Source organism: Athene cunicularia, assembly GCF_003259725.1.
Source record: "Athene cunicularia isolate RWA chromosome 28 unlocalized genomic scaffold, athCun1 chr28_part2, whole genome shotgun sequence".
Taxonomy (NCBI): Eukaryota; Metazoa; Chordata; class Aves; order Strigiformes; family Strigidae; genus Athene; species Athene cunicularia.
The window spans coordinates 2,026,833-2,041,803 of record NW_020799140.1 but is presented as its reverse complement, the minus strand read 5'-3'; positions in this window follow the sequence as shown (position 1 = coordinate 2,041,803).

Here is a 14,971-nt window from a genome sequence, read left to right as displayed (position 1 = left end):
CCCCCCCCCCCGAGGGCAGGGTGGGTACAGCTCTGGCATCACAGGCAGTTGCTAAACCTCTGGGCTCAGGGCTGCCTAGAGGTGGAGGGACACGTTTTGTGACAATTTCCTGTATCCGGTTGTTCTGGAGCTATCTAGGCAGGATGTTCCCTAAGTAATAGGATGTCCAGAGAACATTTTAGTTCTGGCAGTTAATGGCATCTCTTTTGGCCCATGTGCTATCCTATGGCTTAACCATCTCACACCTTATTAATATCCCCAGTATTTTGTGGATAGCTTTTCCTCAAACTGGGTAATTGTTTGACATCATTAAGTTTTATTCAGAACAACGGCCGCCAAGCTGTATTTAACTTGTATTTTTCTGCTTCTATTTCAGGCCTGAAGGAGGGTTTTGTGGCCTAAACTCTTGTTTGTCTCACCCCAGCTATGTCTGTTGATCTAATAAAAGATGTTACTTTTTCCTCCGAAGCTATTTTATGCACATCAGCCATGAGGTCAGGGCCCAGTGCTTTGATAAAATGAGCTGATCATGAATAAGCACAGTCTGCAAATTAGAAGATTATAAACTGTCAGAGGTGTAAGATTCTGGAAGGCTTGCAGTGAGGATATCGAAGGCAAGAAAAGAAATTGGGTTTAAGATAGAACCTGGTAAATTTATGAATGGGATTATAGGGAATGGTCTTTTCCAGTCTATTATGCTGCCTAAATTCTGTGTGTTTAAAGAACAGACCTCAGCCAGTGTTTCCACTGTAATTATGATTTATGGTCAACATTAGTACACTATTTGATTGTTCCTGGAGACATCGCCTGCAAATTGTACTTTCATCATCATTTCCAAGGAAGCTGAGCAAATTGATTGCTCCAGAGAAATGTGGAGTTCAAATTCTTGAATATGAACAAGACAGGACTCTCAGGGAAGTTGGATCTCCTGCAGCTGCCTGCTCAGCACAGCATTTGCAGCGGAGAGTCCCCACGTCAGCCTCTCAGCTGGTGTAAATTGTCATTGTGCGCTGAAGTGGAGTAGTGCTCATTTACACCAACTGACAATTTGACCTAAGATTAACTCTCTGCTCAAATTTTTCATGCCCTTCATTGTTTCTCTTCTGTTCATGAGGTAGGAAGGTACCTTGGTTAAGAAAGCAAACTGTGTTCCTTTGGTGTTTATTTTACCACATTTCACCTTACGTGCTAGGCAAAAACTGGGAGGATCAGAACGTGTATAGAAGTTGGGAGGGAACACTGGTGTCAGCTACCTCTGATCCAGCCCTCTTTACATCGGAGTCATGCTAATCCAAATATTTTTGGAATGTGCCATCCTCGAGGCAAGTGAAAATTGTACTCTGCCTGTTGGATTTATTAATATGAATGTGCTTCAGAAATACAGGTTGGGTTTTTGCATTGGAAAAAATGAGTATTTGGCCTAAGATGTATCAAAAGAAACAATACATGTCTAGTATAGATAGCAAACGAAAAATAATTGTGGCAGTAGCAGCAGCAGGTATTAGTATTTGGCTGAGTTGTTTGGGATCAGTGAATTCCAGAACAACAAAGTCCTGCTATCTCTATAAAGAATGTCAAAACTCTGTTTTTGCTGAAAGCCTGAGGAATGGAGGACAGAAGACACGGTTTGGGTTTTTTTTTGTTGGCTTCTTTGGGTATTTTTTTTGTTATTTTTAAGTCTGCAGTTGCAAATCTCATTCATGTAGCCCTCGGTGTAAAAGCTCATTTTTAAAATCTTTTCATCATGGTCCTTCAGTTCTCCTGTAGATGTGTCTGACTTTTCCTGAGTTTGTTTTAAAGCTACTTGACATGGGCTTTTTTATCGCCCATATTCATACTCATGCACCAAACATCCAGTGAAATCATATTCACCCACATAACTGAAATTCTCATGTTCCTGAATGGCCTCAGACTTGCTGTTCCTTTAGGTGGTGGCATGTGCCTTCCTGTATTTGGAGATCTCTGGCATTTCAGCTGTCTGCTTCCCTAAGAACAAAAAAGACCTTGTACAAAAAACTGTCTGAAATGAATGGTGACAGTTACACTTACCAGCTACAACAAACTTTACCCAACCCGTAAAAATATGTCTATGCAAATGCCAACTGTTCATAAATGGGGTTTTTTTTAGCAAGTTATGTTAGCCACATTTCTCAGTGAGTTATGTGTTGGTCATCTGAAACTTCCTTTTTTTGGGGCTTGTTTATCCTTCAGATACGTTATCTACTTGACACTTTACTAATACAAATACCATTCAACAGTGTGCTTCAATCAAAGATAGAAAAGGTTCCCTCTCTTTACATTATTTTTAGAATACTAATGTTTACTAAAAGTTTAATATTAATCTTCTTTGTTAAAACAAAGATAAATTTGTCAGAAGCCAGTTTAATATCCATGGAGCCATCACATAATTTCCCTGGGCTGGTTTAGTTTCTGTGTGTCCACTGACCTTTCTGTTGCAGAATATGACTCATTTATTCTAAAGCTTTAATTTAGAACTTAAATCCTTCACTAATCATGAGACATTGTTTATGGTAGGAGCAAGGTTATGCCAAGGTTCCTTCTGCTCGAGCCCTGGAGGAGTGGGCTGGATGAGACAGTGTACTGACTAGTGAAAGAACAGCAGAGGAACGAGAGGGATTTTTACTTGTGAATTTTTAAATTGTGGGTTTATTTATTCTCTCCAGGACGCTGCGTTAGCTGGGTTGCTAAGAGAGTCTTTCTCCAAGGCTTTGGAAGCTGCTCGTGTCTCAACAATGCAAAAAGTGCCATACCCCTCTGGAGGAAGGTAGGCTTTTATTTTAAACAAAAATGAGGGAGAGAACATCAACAGAACAGCATTTCCCTGTGAACTAACAGTAACTAGAACAGCTAAGAGTAAGGAAAATTAGGCTAGTAGAATAACTAACTTAAATAGTTTAATGCTTAACTAGCTGGCATCTTGTCACAGTGCTATGCAGAGTGGCTGGCAGCCAGGAGCTGCCGCTGTCAGTGGTGATACGTTCTGCCACTGCTGCAGCTGATCCCACGGCTGCTGCTGGTGGCAGAGGGTCTGTAGCCCCGGGGAGGAGGCAGGGACAGAGTGGCAGGAGGTCACACTCTGAGAATTTAGGATGGGATCGGGGAGAAGCAGCTGTGCACGCAAGAAGAATACAGATGAGAGTGTTTCGGTGTGTCATTACTTTGGGGATATGGGATTAATTTGGAAAAAATATTCTAGAGGGAAGGAAAAGCGATGGGGCCTGAGTGAAAGGGCAAGAGGGTAAGTGTGAAAGAACAGATTCAGAGGTAATCTAAAGTGGGGACTCTGTGAGGGAAGGGAAAACTGGAGCCCAAAGGCAGCCAGCTCATTACTGAAGTCCAGTCAGAGGTGGTGAAATTCTTCTAAATTCTCAGTTCCCAAAGTATCAGGTTCTGCAGTTGTTTCACTCCCCACACTGCACTTCCTAAACTTTTCATGACTGGAGCCCTTTGGAAGCTGTTGACCATGGTATTCGAAGAAGGGATTCTCCTTAGAGTTCAGTGGCCTATGTGAGGAATTTGTTTCATGGGATTAGTGGATAGAGAGACAAAAAGGAGTAAGATACGCAAGAAATGCTTCTGGTTTGCATCTGTGTGGTGCCAGGTAGCAATTGCAGTAATTCCAGGGATGAATTTTAAAAAGATGCCAGACATTTCTAGTGTCATTTGACAGCTGGCATATGTTTGTAGGTGTGTGACATTATTAAATTAGTTATTCCTGATCTTTGTGTTGCTATAAGTTGTATAGTCAGTAGCAGTGAATTAGAAGCATTTTTAAAAAGCAATAGAATCACGGTTTTAACTCTCTGGTTTATATTCTAGGAGAGATGATGTCTAATCTCGCTCTCCACTCAGTTGAATCTTTTGGCCAGTGTAGATTGTACTGATGAATGAGAGGAGAGGAAGCAAGACAAACCTGAGGGTGGTTTGGAAAATGAGGAAGGGTGGGGGCTGAATGAGGCATTGTTATGGTTTAACCCCGGGCAACTCCTCCCCCCGCCCCCTGCTGGGATGGGGAGGAGAACTGAAACCAAGAAAAACTTATGGGTTGAGATGACAGTTTAATAATTGAAATAAAAATAATAGTAATGGCAACAAAGATAACATAGAGTAAAATAAACCCCAAGAAAGACAAGTGATGCGCAGTGTAATTGCTCACAACCTGCTCAGCCAGTCCCCGAGCAGTGATCCACCCCTCCTGGCCAGTTCCCCCCAGTTTATATACTGGGCCTGACATGGTATGGTATGGAATATTCCCTGCCCAGTTTGGGTCAGCTCTCCTGGCTGTGCTCCCTCCCAGCTTCTTGTGCCCCTCCAGCCTTCTCGCTGGCAGGGCATGAGAAACTGAAAAATCCTTGACTTAGTGCAAACACTACTTAGCAACAACTAAAACCATCAGCATATTATCAGCATTATTCTCATAGTAAATCCAAACCACAGCACTGTACCAGCTACCAGAAAGAAAATTCACCCTATCCCAGCTGAAACCAGGATGGGCATGCAGTAAGTGTTCAAGCTTTTAGCAGCAAACACACAGCTGAGCTGTTAAGGCATGTTGTTAATGTGTCGTTCATCCAGTGCTCCAAAATATTCTGACAGGTTGTTAGGTATGTTTGACAGGCTCTTCACAGTCAATCTGAATAGGTAACATACAGACAATGCGTGAAGTTTTCCTTTTCTTGCTGTTAAAAGCTCATCCTTGCCCATGCTGCTTCATTCTGAGGTTCGTTGGGCTGAGCCAGCTCGAAGGTTTTGAGTCTTCCTTGTGCTCTGTCCCTTGCTACCCTGACATCTATGAAATTCCCAGGCCACAATCCTCCCACCCCTGGAGAAACTCTCTGTCCCAACAGGATTTTAGCAGAAATGGAGAAGCCCTTTGTGTTGGTACAGCTGACAGAAAGGTGCCTCAGAGCAAAGAATTCAGCTGAGGTTGGGGAGAGGAGAAAGGAAGGCAACCACAGGGTTGCTGATTTGCTCTTTAGCTTTTGTGTGTTTGTCCCTACCATGCCACCTATGCGAGGTGCATTTCTGGGTAAATTGTCTCTTTTAACATTCTTAATTTCTTCTTTCTGACTCTTTCTCCTGCACCATCTGGGTTCCTGCATGACTGATTCCTGTGGGATGCTTCAGTGCACCCTGGTGCACGTTAATCCCCTGTGTCACTCAGACATAGGGGACTCAGCGTATTCAGGAGTGTGACCTCTCAGCCTCAGCCTTGAAAGCCACTTGCCGTAGAATTTACAGGGGGCAACTGGTCCTCTGAGTTTTTTTGGCTTCCATTTGGGTTGAATTCTGTTTTAAAGAAACAGAATATCAGTTTGGATCCTTCTATAGGAGAGAGATATATAGTGTATGCTCTAGTATACACTCTTCTGATAGCACTTAAAAAAAAAAAATCAGGGTGCTTCAGTGCGTTGTAGCTGCTTATCCAGATGTAATCCTGGGATAAAAGACAAGTACACACTGCAGGGTGTGCAGGGCTAACCACTTTGGATAGGAAGGAAATGTGAATAGAAGAGAAGTTAGTGAATGCACATTTCTCCCATTCTTTGTGGTTCTCTCCTGTTTGGTGCTGTTAATAGCTGTGTTGCTACTCTTCACTTACAGCCAATCCTAAATATGTCCAGTGCTGTGCTAAGAGCAGAGCCCACGCTGCCTTTTTGTGTTCCCCTCGTCTGCCTTGGCTAGAGGTAGCCGAAAACAAAACCAAACTGCACCCTTTGCTAGGAGTGAAGTGCCTGCCCTCATGGCCACTGTGACATGCAGGTGTGGGATCCAGGTCGGAGAGCAGGACAGTTACCTCCTGTTTGCTGGAATCAGTGCTAGTCCTTGTATATTTGATCTCATTTCAGGGACACAGAGGTGTCTGGGACCGGGCTGCTTCTCCCACAACTGCAAGATGCCAGGAGGAGTTTACAGACCAGTTCTGCCCCCTCTCAGAGGGAGAGTCATTCCAGTGATAAGGAAGATCATTTCTCAGCTCCACCCGAGTTAGCCTGAGGATGGGGTTTGTTCGGCTCAGCCACCTCAGAGATGAGGGGCTGATGCCACCCAGAGCTGGTGGTAGGATGGATGGGCTGAGTCTTCCTCCGGAGGTGTCTCTTTCTACCTATTGACCACTACAGTGACTGCACAAACCCAGACTATATCCGTAACTTGAAGATTTGGGGAGAGAGATCTTGCACAGGGGGATCATCACTGAATAAATTAAATTGCCGTGGAGGCATTTTAGATACAAATTTAGTTCTCTTGGTGGATTTACTGACGTGACTAACATTTTGTAATACTGCTTATGTTGTTAAAGACAAATAGAAAAAGGATACTGATCTTCAATTTTTGTTAAAACTTGTGACAGCAACACCATACGCAGACCAATTATTTCTATTACTGGTTTGTTGGGGTTTTTTTTTGTAACTGATTAAAATTTGGTCACACACACTGTGTTCATCCTGAAATTTCCCATGCTGGGTGACTGCCTCAGGCTAATGGGTTTTGGTAAGTTTTTGCTAAAATACGTTGAGTGCCTGATATAACGAGTTCAGCAAAAAAAATATCACAGTTTTGATTATCAATCCATACAATTAATTTATTTGGAAAAAAAAAATTCCACAAAAATAGATATACACAACAAGCTACGTTAAAAGAATTTTAACACCACAAAATTAACATCCTGATGAGCTGGATGCCCTGTGTAAAAGAATATTTTTCATTTATCGTGTAATTAATGACTGTGTTGTAACACACAAACAGAAAGGATTGATAGCCTTTACATTCTTAAAATACATTTTAAGAAATGTTCCTTCAAATGGATTTTTGTGCATATAATCTTTTCAAAGAGGCTGTATTTGGAATTTAAAACAGTTCACAGTGGTAGAATAATAATTAACCTTGGTTTATTTGACTGCAGTATGATGTACTCATAACAGCCAAACCACAAGAAATAATGGATTAGACGTTTTTGGCATTTAAAGAGTGAAAAAAATGTTAAAAGGGAATATTATTGTGTGAGAATACTGACTGCCCTTTGTCTGATGTGAGGAGTTTTGCGGATTTGGGAGACTGTAGATTGTTTGGGGGCAGGATGGGGGGAACTTGAGAACAGAATCAAGTTTATTCTGATGCAGTTCTGCTTGCCTGCAATAACGGTAGGAGTTAATGTCTTTAATGTCAAGCCCAGTCTTTACCTCAAGTGCTCTCACAAGTAGTTTTTCTCAAAGCTATGTTCTGAGCACATTATTAGCAATATTGTCCAATCCCTACCTGTAATTTCTCCTTTCTTTCCATTCCAGGTATGAAATCTTATTCTTGCAACTCTCATTTGGGCGTTACTGACTTTTATCTCGAGTGTGAGTTTTTTGTTGTGGCTGTTCTCTACTGGACTAAAAATACTACAACCAATCTAAAATGAATTTTAATTGGAATGTATTGGCTTTCTCTCCCACTTCAAATCTCTTCTCAAAACTCAGCTCTTCAGCTAGCATTCCCTTGTTAATCTCCAGTTTTATGTTACTCAGAGAAACTGCCTGCTTTTAATCACATTAGATTGCTAAACAAAAGGTCAAGTACACAAAAAGTCTCAAACATCCTCAGAAGTTAACCCAAGGTGACAAGTTGAATGATCAAAGCACCAAACTGCCCTGTGCTAAAAAAGGAAGGAATGTTCTACCCCTTTCTCTCTTTTTTACTTGCATTATCACTTCTTTTTCCTCCCCTAGGTTGTGATTCATTTAACTGGCAGACTAAAAGATACGTGTGTAGTGTAAAGCTGGATATTTAGCTACATCTCTTTATCAGCAGAGAGAGGGAGGCCTCACCACCACAGAGTGATTCATCCCGTCCTAAGACAGGTGAAATCGTCTCTTTTCATCAACTGTAGAGGGAACCTAAAACTAATTTAGGCTCCGTATCTAATTTTTAGATGGATAAAATTAGACAAGCTGAATCTCATCCCTAGCGTTGAGGTTAATTGTTTGGAGAAGATTCTAACTGTTTTAAGCTGGGAATCTTGGCTCCTCTCCATGGCACATCATGATTAGCAATGATGGCAAACACCTCGGAATAGTCTATGCCGTAATTAGCATGTTCTTGAATATTGCTTCATTCAGGAACCTCAGTTGTTTTAAAGGGAAGAACAGTCGCATAATGCACACGTGGGAGCAGAGATTTCCACTCGGGTGACAGTTTAGTTCACAACTCTTGTGACAGAAGAGGTTTCAGCGCTGAGAAGGAGTGGGAAAATACTGACTTCTCATTCAAACTGCAAAAGTGAGGTCTAGGTGGAAAGTAATTTTATGTTTTGGAGGAAAGACAGGCTTGAAAAAATATTTTTAATTCACGCTATATGGTGATGTTATTTTTTTTTTTTCTTCCTTAAAATTAGAGCTGATGGTGGAGTAAATGTGAGATTCATAAAGGCAGCATGCAGTTTAGGTGGGTTTCAGGCACCTAATTCAAAGAAAATGAGTCATGAAAACCAACTGTGTGGTTGACAGTTTACAGTGTCTAAGGAATTTACCCGACGTTCTGCTAGTGATGTTAATCATAGGTGCCACCGTTTTGATTAAAAGGAATATAAATAGACCTGGATCACGTCCAGTGGAGAAAAGCGAAGTACATGTCCCAGCTTCCCAACTCTTAAACCCACTAAAAGGCCTTATCATAGAATCACAGGATGGTTTGGGTTGGAACAGACCTTTAAAGCTCGTCCAGCTCCCACCTCCCTGCCAGGGGCAGGGACACCTTCCACTAGACCAGGCTGCTCTAAGCCCGGCCCAAGATGGCCTTGAACCTTCCCAGGTATGTGGTACCTTCAGAGCAGACTGGATTCCCAGGATTAGCCACGCATCCAACACCCCTCTGCATCAGATATTTGCAAAGATGCACTGAAGAAAAATGTAGCTCAGGTAAGTGGTGACAAGAGCAGTGAACAGTTATCTTTAACTTTTCTCTCCCATTGTGCCAAAACCCTTCAAACCACCAATGTAATCAATATCTTTACAAGACTGGGTTTTGTTGAGTGCCCCTCTTCTCTGTCTTCTCTGGCAACCAGTTTTCTTCAGAGGTCTTTTAAAATGTCTCTTGTAGGGAGTATTCTTAGCTTTTAGAGACTGCCAAATGAAAATAATAATAACAAATTGCACTCAAATAGAGGCATATAATGTGGCTAATGGAAAACTACAGTGAAGGGTGATTAAAGGGTCTGTTTTCTTTTGAGGAAGGACATCTTGTCTTCTGATTGGGAAACTTTGTTGCTTTGGTAGGGTAGCAGCTAATCCCGTTTCTTGTGGCATGGTGTAGTCAAAACACCATGAGCTTTTGAACTTTGTCTGCTGTGTTGGTTACATTCTTTGTGCTTAGAGCTGGCTTTTGGCAGTCTTCAGCCAAGACTCTCTGTCTCCTTTTTGTCAGCATTGACTGGATTCCTTCATGACACATCAGGATGCTAGTGGCCTTTAGGTGCAAGGCCACTTGAAATATTTTAGAAGTGTTTCATACATAACGTAGAAACATGTGCCTACATCGGAGGCGCTGCAAAAGCAAGGAACTACAGGATTGTAGAGTGTGCTGTCTGGGGTGAGCAGCCTACTTACTGTTACACCCCTGGGAAAACAGGTTCCGACGTTGTTACTGTCCACACAAATTTGATACTTGAGATATGGCACTGCAATTCCTTCTGCCAACTTTTGTAGATAAATTTAAAAAAAAAAAAATCAGAATGAGCAGAAGAAAATGTTGTCGATACCAGTATGGTTGGGGGTAGAATTTTTTTGGTGAAAATGAAATCATAGCAAAAAACCTGCTGTCGTGCAAACACGGAGGAAAAGTGTAGCCCTATGGATACATACTCATTTAAACTATTATGTGTTTCCTGAATGAATTACTTCACAGCACTTCCAATTCATTAATTTTAATATGTTAATAATGTATCTAAACCCCACTCAGATTAGACATCTCAGGCATTTTCCTGTAAATACGTGTTTACAAGGGTTTTTTTTCTGTTTAAATGGCTCTGGGTTGGGGTTTTTTTGTGTGTGTATTTGTTTTTGCAATTTATTTCCAATTCTGTTATCAATTTAAGCATAAAAAAAGATATGCAAAAATAATGTGAGATTAAAAAACCCGAGACAAGTATTGTTCTGTGCAGGTTGATAGAAACCCAAGGGAAACTATTTTTCCGTGACTCTCTTCTGAAGCATAACACTGAGGGAAACTGAGAAAGATCATAGGCCGTGTCTGTAGAATAGAAGTTATTTTAGTAAAAACATTCGGAGAGGATCATTTTGCAGTATCATAATTGCTAGGGATGACATTGACTTGCTTTATTCAAAGGAGTAACATCCAAAGGAAAATTTTTATTGTATTTTCTCTATGGAGCCAAAGTCTAAATAGAAGATACTGACAAAAAAAAAAAAAAGGGTATACATTTTTGCTTAAGGATTAGTCTCATTTTAATTGAATATCCACAGATTCTTATGGAATAATACAAAGCAAAAATAATAATACATACTTAACAGCAATCTATGTCTTCTAGCATAAACCACCTAATTACAAACACTTTAGAAAAATGACAGTTCACACATTTTTACATGTAGGTTTGGGTTAAAAGGGCCCTCTACAAAGGAAAAAAAAAACCAAAACTGAGATAGATCATGTTCTATTGTCATGGTGACTTTTTAAAATTCACTTTACCAGTAGCATGCTGTATTTCTGACTGCCAGTAAATATGGAAATACAAAAGAGAAGACGTGCTTTTGTATTTATAGCAACTTTGCCTGTGCATTTCACCTGCTGTCAGGCCAATCTGAGCTTATTGCCACCAGCATTTCATTAACTCGTTTGTTTTTTCTCACCCCTAGATATGTAAAACAGAGGATGTGTTGCTTTTAAAACCTTTACCGCTTAAGTTTTCTCATACCTGTGTATGCACATCTGTAAGCAAATAATCTTTGGAAAAAACAGATGGAAAAATCGCAATGAGGTATGCTCTAAATATCCACTCACATTTACACGGTACTGTACAGAAGAAATTGTTTTAATTATCCAACTGGAATATACAGCAGCATCTCAGTTTTATTTCCTGTGTCTTCCTCGTGTATCAAAATTAAAATTACTGGACAGTCCCAAATCTGGATGACTCCTATATGTGCCAAAACAAAGTCGTTTTAACTGTATAAATCTGATGGTTGCTGCACAATGCAGTGACAAGCGCCTGCATTTCCGAAGGCTACGTCAAGTCCTGTGACTACCTTAAAGAGATGGGAAGGTATTTCCTAGCCTGTCATCAACTGTACAGGAAGGGATCTAATTTTTCAGTTTGTAGGCTGATGTTGGGTGAACGTTGAAATTCAGTCAAGAATTAGACTGTAAGAGAACCATGATTTTTGTGAATACGCTATCACGGGTGTAAAATCATTTTTTCTGCAGCTAAAATGTGGCTCTACATGGATTCACCATTAGAAAAATCTCACGAAAGGTAGAATCCTGGACCAGAAAAAATGTTGTTGATAATACATGTTGTTTGATATAATACAGCGCATTCATAAGTCAAAATATTTATCCTTGGGAGATGTTTTTATGAGGCAGAAACAAGGTCTGGTGTACATTTGGAACATTGACCAGTATAGCAGTATTGCTGAAAGGATGTAATTTATTTCATTTTATTTTTTAAACATACGTATATATACTGGCAAAAGTCCTAATGTAAATGCACTTTTACTAGCTTTTTTTTTTTTTTCTGGTATAGCACATTTCTCTTATAAACTGCATCTCCAGTGGAAATGTAGAGTAAAGGGTAAACCCTTTCACAAACAGCCTTGGAGAACAGCTCTCTTTAAGGAACTGGCGTAGAAATTTGTAAAATGCCTTCGGCCACCTCAGATTTCTGTTTGGGCTATATTGTCACTGCTTGACTTGTGTGCAAGGCAAGTCCTTGGGTTTCAATCACAGGTTGACAACTCCCCATCTGTTTGCAGCCTCTGCAACCTCCCTCAGCTGTCCCTGAGAGGCAATCTCTCACCTCCGCTGCGCTTGGATCCTAATCTGTGATGCTCTTCTGAAGATGAGTGCAGCGTGTTTGGTGCTGTGTTTATTAATGCACGTAGAGCTGATTTTATTTGGAGCCTGTGTAGGTCTAACAACATCATTTGTTGCTCCACATTTGGTACAGTGACACTGCCAACTTGTTTGTTTCTGTCAAAGAATTTGTAGCTACTTTGGTTTCAAGTAGCATCTAAAATCACTGAAGAAGTTAATGATACTTTTTTTTTTTTTTTCCCCTATAAAAACGCACTTTTTACATTTAGCTATAGTTTATCCATTATGGGTTGAAGGTTCTTTTCTGTGTTGAAAAGACATAGACATCCATCCATCCATCCACCCAGGAACATAAAATTTACACACTCATAAAATTTTGTTAAAAATTAAGATATAGTGCATACTACTCAGAGTGCTCCACCAGAAAGTGCACTTTTTGAAAAATTATTTCAAAGTTACAAATTGACTTTTGTATTCAAACAAATGACTCACTTCGATGCTGAAATGAAATAGGTAATCTGTCCTTTTCACAGCTGAACTCTTAACCTCTCCCTGAAGGAATTACTTGAAAAAAAAAATATTGTTTCATCTTCAGGTCTGCTCATTCTGTAGGTTGTTTTTGTTTTGTTTTGTTTTTTTCTGAAAATGTAGACACAGTGTCTTTTCTTTGGAGAAAAAAAAAAAAAAACAACAAAAACCCAAACCAAGCAACAAAACAACCAAACCCCACATTCTTCTGGTATGGTTACTGCTGAGGATCAAGCAGCAGTCTATTTCTTTAGGTCTCAAGACTAAACATAATCTAAGGTTTCTTATCTGCCATGTCCATGTGTTCCATAACAGCAGTTTTTTCCATGATGTTGTGAACATTTTTCACTGAAGTGTTTAGTAACTATGATGCATAAAAGGTTTCTAGAGTTGTACGTTTAAAACATTATTAAATATTCTATCAATTTTGTTCATTATATAATTGTAAACTTCCCTTTCAGTGTCCAACTGCATTGCATTCTTTTGTGAAAAGCACAGCAGATGATTTTTTTTATCCAAATGCACAAAAATGGTCTCAAAAGCAAAAAGGAGATTCTAGGTTGAAGTATTATCAATGAGAGACAGTGAATTCATGTACCCCCGTGCTACAAGATTTTTGATTGTTTGTAGTCCGAACTAAAATTAATTTGATCGGAAGAGTCCTGTCTTAATTTCCGTGGGTTCGTTTAGTCCATCTGACAGCCCACGTGTGAAGAAGGATACCCAGCTTTGCAGACTGGGTTAACACATTCGTGTTTGAAAATTTCTGACTGCTGCTTCTGTCTTGAAACAGATGTCTGCTGACTGGGAAGCTGGAGACAGAACGCTGTTTGTGGGGAGGTGTTATTGGCATAAAACCTCAACTCCAGAAAACCTGATGTGCTGTTTTTTTTCCCTGTAGCACAGAATTCACTTTGTCAATAACTGGCTCATAGTGAAGTTTCTAGAAAGCTGTGGAGGTTGATGCTTGCTTGGTGCTTGTTAGTAACACGCCAGTGAGACAGAATATGGAGTTTTTACCATCTTCGTCTCCTGGGGTTAACGCTGTGGATGCAGTGCTCTGTTTTTCATGCAAAGGTCTGTTCAGTAAATACATTCATGATGGAAGAGCATGAGAAAAACATGTATCAAATGAGAAGATAGAAAGAATATTTGGTGCTCCTTTGTAGCATTCAGGAAAATAAAGATCTCATCTGTAGCAGTTTTACTCACTGAAAGAATAAGAGGAAGCTTTATCTATTCAGAGGAGACATCCTTGGGGGAAATCTTGCTTTGCCAGGGTTATGCTCCAGGGGATTTCAGAGCTGAGTGAAGCAGTGATAGTTTCAAATAGTCACGGGTGAGGGTTGCCAGGTTTGAACTATTCCGTAAGTGAGGCAACACGCAGGTAATTCTTCATCTGCAGTTGTCTGCAAGGGGTTTTAACCTGCTGCATTTGAAACGGTTTATGTAAGCTGGCTCTGGTGAAATCAGGAGTTTCCAAATTATCTTGGCCAGATATAGTTGCTTTTAAAATTTTCTTCCCTTTTTTGCTTACAGAATCCTCACAAGTCCAAAATATAAATTTCAGAGTCTCACTATCACGTCCTGCATCTCTTGGCCGAGAAGCTGAACCCGGGTGCAATGTCCTGCCTCCACATCCGCAGCATTCTCCACCCGGGTTTGTCCCAGTCAGGTATGTTTATAGGTGAGGCTCTCATTACCCAGGGATGGCAAGTAGGAAATTTCAAACGTTTAGCAGCTTGTCTCCGCAATAGGAGGTATTAATAGTGAATGATTGTCCAGTGTCATGAAATCAAGACCAAGACAAGGCTTGAAAAACTTTCCTGTCCGTAAGGCTCCTTCTTAAAACCAGACCTTTTTGCTGTGTGCGTGTGGATGTGAGAAGATGCTCGTAAGAAGGTTCTGTGGAGGCTGCCACGCCGTATGGGACTCTCAAAGTTACCAAGAGTGCTTTACAAATTGAGACAGAACAAGTCAGGAAAAAAAAAAAACATGGCATTTACTGATAGGAATGGTTCTGTGTGAGTTAATAAGAGGAACTGGCAATGAATTAACAGAGGCAGTCAAGGCGGGAAGAGGTGCCTAGACCCGTGGGCACTTGGTATTTTCAGGAAGAGACATATACTGGCTATAGAAAGGTTGAAAATTCACTTTTCATTGCCTGTATTAGTTATTCCCTGGGGCAATGGCTGTTGTAATGTCTTTATGGAGGAAACTGGGTGTGCAGTTTAAAGCAAAATGTCTCAGTGCTGGCCAGCAGCAAGTTAAGGGAAAGGATTATAATTTAAACAAAAAAATATATCTCTTTCTGGGCTGGTGACTAATGGACTACAGGATGCTCTTAACTTACTAAGAGGAAACACGGTTTCTATTTGCACTACTTAATAGC